This window comes from Penaeus chinensis, chromosome 20 (assembly GCF_019202785.1).
Source record: "Penaeus chinensis breed Huanghai No. 1 chromosome 20, ASM1920278v2, whole genome shotgun sequence".
Classification (NCBI taxonomy): domain Eukaryota; kingdom Metazoa; phylum Arthropoda; class Malacostraca; order Decapoda; family Penaeidae; genus Penaeus; species Penaeus chinensis.
Genome location: NC_061838.1, coordinates 3488359 through 3493358, shown reverse-complemented (window position 1 = coordinate 3493358; position 5000 = coordinate 3488359). Strand labels below are relative to the sequence as shown.

Below are 5000 nucleotides of genomic sequence, written 5' to 3'. Positions count from 1 at the left end.
GTTACATGGACCGGCCAAAGGTATAATTTGTATTTGTATTGTATTTAACGTGATTTCTGATGATGGCGAAAACCAACTGTTGTTTTACGAAACTGCGCTATCAAACAGCTGCGTGACCTCCCGCATGCGTCGCATGGTCGCGTTCCTTCCCTCTCTCTTGGGTTTGGGCCCAGAATGGCGTCAGGGGAATTTTCAAACGAGGTTCAACAGTGTAAAAAAGTTGAAAGTAATAATACATTTTTTTTTTTTTTTTTTTTTACGGAATGACACTCTTTGCTGAGGTTGAGGAATTCACACGGTCCCCATGTCGTACTTTTTTTTTTTTGAGGGTGTTGTTTGGGCAGACAAGTATTGACAGAGTAGTATTTTCCGTTCATTATTCCCGAGGTAAGAGAATGTGATCGGGATTTTGTGTGTGTGAAAATCGCCCAGTGTTTGCGATGTTTGACGCCTTCGTCTCTGGAAAGGGCCGAACCAGCCCTCCAGCATTTAAGAACTTTCAAGTCTGTCGGCATTGTAAGATCGACAGCTATTTCCCTGTAAATTTACAATTTTCACCCAGATTTCAGATTTTCAGGTTCTGCGCCTCCAATGAGCAAAGTCTTTAGATTTTGGCAAGGTTTGATTCCCGATCACAGCCAGAAGAAATCTATCCTCCCCGTCCAGGTAGGCGAGGGATGTATATCTCTGTAAGTCGCGACGTTGATCTTATTGAATTTACTTCGAACTGCTATTGACATAAAATGAACTGCATTCTGATTTACTAATTTTCTCATAGGCCTACCCTACTAACATCAAATTTCAGGAGAGATTTGTTTCAGGTTCTCATTCGCCAGCACCTCCTAGGCTCTTAGCTACCTTGACTCCCAAATCTGCGCTGAGTTACACTTGCTGTATGAATCCCAACTCCCGTGTCAGTGAGGGTAACTTAGGAATGTGATATGTGAATGACTGTCGTTTAAGCTGAAGTAAATATTGTTGGCTATATGATCGAAACGAACAAGTAAGACCAGTATTCAAGAGAGGTAGAGCGAAAGCTTCATATCTTTTACTTAACCAAAAACAAATAAAAGGCAACAACAAAAACCCTCGAATGCATAAGGAAATGTTCTCAGTCAATCTCCCATGTTCTCTGGCTGTGTGTGTGTCAGTCGTTTGCCAATCTCTGGTATCTGCATTTCAGACTGAGACGATATCCTGGCGGGCCTGGACGAAGACAGGTGCAGAATGCAGTCGCCGGCACAGGCAGCAGCGCATGGCCATCCCGCACAGGACAGTCACGGGGCGGGAAGTCCTGTGTGTGAAAGGCTCGGGAACGGAGAGCCTGTCAGGCACCATCACGTGACGTCACAAATAGATGTCCCCGAGATGGTTACCACACGTGGACGACTCCACACACTATTCGCCCGTGCGATGTCCTTGCCGACTGGCTTTATTACGAACATCTGGAGAGTTTTTTTTTCCACTCATCGGCCAAAGGTTGTTTCGAGGTGACTGGAATCTGCGACACAACGAAGGTTCCCGCCACCTCCTCGTGACCGTGGTCGTGGAGTTTTTTTTCCCTGTCCAGCGGCCAGATCGGCACTGACATGAGCCTTTGCCATGCTTACTTAATTACGATGCATATCTCATCTGTTATATACGCTGCCATATCGTCACGTATCAATGATGGATCATTCGCCATCAGGCTTTAAGCAACTGACAATAAATGTCGAATTTACGCCAAGTTTGTTTCCTTGTCACTAGAAGCGCAGGTGTAGTGGCCTGATGTGTATGTGTGTATACATGTGTATACATATATATGTATATATATGATTATATATATAGAGAGAGAATGTGTGTGTATATGTATATATATAAACATATAGATGGACAGAGATAATTAGACACAGATGTAGATACTTACATATGCATATACTAAATACGTATATATATATATATATTTATATATTATATATTATATATATTCATATATATATATATATTATATATATGTGTGTATGTGTATATATATACATTGCATATACATTGAATATACATTTTACCTCGTGGGTTTTTCTACCATAGTATCAACACGGTAGAGTGTTTTCACCATTCATATATATATATATATATATATATATATATATATATGTATTCATATATCTTTATTTATTTGTATAATACATATATATGTATATTTATATATATATTTGAATATGTATACCATATATATATATACACACATATATGAATAAAAACATATGCATATATATATATATATATATACTAAATATATATATATATGTGTGTGTGTGTGTGTATAGATACGTACATGCATACATATATATACATAGATTGATATATATAGACATGTTTATATAAATATATACATATATGTATGTGTGTATGTGTTCGTATGTGCATGTGTGTATGTGTGTGGGATGTGTTCCTTATATCTCGTCACATGGGTCAAAATTTCATCGCTGATGGCACATTTACTTTTCTTAAATAATCCCGAAAGAATTAGTTTTAAGATAATTTCATAAAAAAATAAGCAATTTGGAAATGAATCAACGTTTTGATTGAAACACATTGGTATACGTCTAGAATAAGAAAATGTGACGTCACTTCCCCATGCGAACCAAAAAAACGCGGGAAGTATACGATGCGAATTTGTGGACTTGTTCGGAATTTTATATTTTATGATTAATAGCAATATAACGTAATTATTATGTTTGTTTTTATTTTTGCATTACATATTTCTGGATTACACCCCCATAACCTTGCGTAGCATGTATTTCTGAAAATTAAGAGAAATAGGAGTAATGAAGAGAATCTTATATTAAAGGTTCATATTGTGTAATGCATATAGGGATAGAAGAAAATCCTTATTCGAGTGACAGCGAAAATATTCAAAATATATCAATTTGTTCATTTGTTTGTTATAACAAGGCCTCTAATAACAGGAAACTCTGCGATGCCTAGCTGGAACAAGAACAGTGGTTGACGGTCTCGTAAGGCAAGCTGCAAGCTCTGTAAGTCAACTCAGTGAAGAAGCACAAGCGTTCTAGGCAAAACCTTCTACAGCGTGAAGCTGCAGCTCAAAGGTCGACCTCGGTCTCCCCTGAACCTTCTGAGGAGCGCCAAGAGGATGCAGTCACGGCAGCAGGAAATAAACTTTGGATTTTTGTTGAACACAGCATATCTTTTAACACTGCGGATCATTATGTTGATTTATTAAGAATCATTTTTCCTGACTGCCATGCCCTTCCAAAAAGCTATCTAAAGAGAACATTTATATTCCGTCCTTATAGACGAGACCACAGACATCAATACCACTAGGAGTAAGAAAATGCCTAGTAGACTGCTAGTTTTGGAGAATGTCTATGTCCATGAGCGTGCAGGAACAACAGGAGAAAGCCTTTTTCAAAATCATAATGATGCAATACCTGGATGATCATGAAACACCCAAAGAAAAATCAACTGGATTTGCCTATTACTGGCATCCTCTTCTCCCTCGTGAGTCGGTTTAAATCAAAACTAACAGTCGTCAAATGTATCTGCCATTCTATTCACATTTGTTCTTCGCAAGCCTCAAAGTCTCTTTCTCGTAGCTGCGAAGATCTGGTAAGAAGTATATTCATTCACTTTTCACACGGTGCCAAACGTATGCACCGTTTTAAGCATCTTCAAGTATTTTGAGCTTGAAATTCACAAAGTTTATGTTACGTGATTGCTAGACAATATGGGTTTCTTATCATGCAGCTGTTGAAAGATTATCAGAACAGTGGCAGCTTATTCACCTATACTTTTCAAATAGCAGCTTTGTTGACGACTTGCACACTAGTTGTTTTTCACAGTTTTTAATCTTGTTTTTCCGAAATTAAATAAACTCCGTCTCCGTTTCCAACAACAGGGACCCGAAATTCAAGTTCTCTATAAAAGACGTTTTCACTTGTATAAAGCATGCTTTAGGTTTTATATGAAGAGAGAAGAAATAAATAAATATACAGAAGTTGCATCCATAAACCATAAATTTACCAGTATTTCTTATTTACATAAACCTTGCAATTGTACTATTGACATTTTTTTCGTAAGTTTACAAGTAAATGTTCTTAGTTTTCTTTGACTTCTGCAGAAAATGGTTCCGGGAACCTAAGGCTGCGAGCTCTACGGTAATGTTGGGTCAATGACGCTGCTGCCGAGTGGCGTGACAAGCCATTCATATCTCCCGAAGCGCGGCTACACTACTGGGAAAAGGAGCTTTAAAAGGTAATAGTGTTTTCTTAGTAATGTTGTGATCGCGGGATGTATAGGTAACGATTAACCACATAGTTGTGGCATATAAATACTATACAAAACTGGTTTGGGGGATTTAGAGCAGACGCCAAAGTTAGTGCACGCTAGTTTGTAAAGAAGCGTCAAATTGTCTTGTCTTCCGATTTTAACCAAGGCGTAACATTTAAGTTGGTGATTTGCTATCAAGTGCTTTTCTTGTGGATTCAAAGGTTGAATTAGCAGATAAGACGTGTGTGTTTGGCATTTGAATTGTCATATACGTGTCTTAGTTATGTTTGTTTGGGAATGACCATTTAATGTCTTATATTGCCTGTTACCTGAACCTTGTTTGCCATTAATGTATTCGATATATAGCCTTTTCTAAAGATTCTGATATTTAGTACAAACATGTGATAGAGTTATTATAATGCTGTCTACAGAAGTTTTATTTATTTCTCACATCTTTTCACAACTATACATAATGGAGCTTCATTTAGAAAGAGAGAGAGAGAGAGTGAGTGAGAGTGAGTGAGAGTGAGTGTATGTTTGGCATAATAGAATGCAAGTATCTTTCACATTCTTAAAATTGAAGCAAGATTTTTCGTCATTTTGTGTAACTAGATCAACCCCGTTTTAGTGATTTTAAGATGTTTAATTTATCATTTCTTTGTATATAAGATAGATAGATTTTATATATGTATATATGTATATATGTATATATACATATATGTGTGTGTGTG

General features: G+C 37.2%; 1 long non-coding RNA gene across 2 annotated transcripts in view; it reads left to right on the top strand.

Annotated features, from left to right (window-relative positions):
- Positions 1-1721, top strand: part of LOC125036018 — a 1953-nt gene extending 232 nt beyond the window's left edge. The window contains exons 1-2 of one of the 2 annotated variants that reach the window (XR_007115854.1): positions 1-913; positions 1184-1721. The exon at positions 1-913 is cut by the window's left edge and continues 232 nt beyond it. This is a non-coding gene — a long non-coding RNA (uncharacterized LOC125036018). Of the gene's footprint in view, positions 924-1183 lie in introns of both variants that reach the window. The other variant, XR_007115853.1, reaches the window with a different exon arrangement.
- The last annotated feature ends 3279 nt before the right edge of the window (positions 1722-5000 follow it).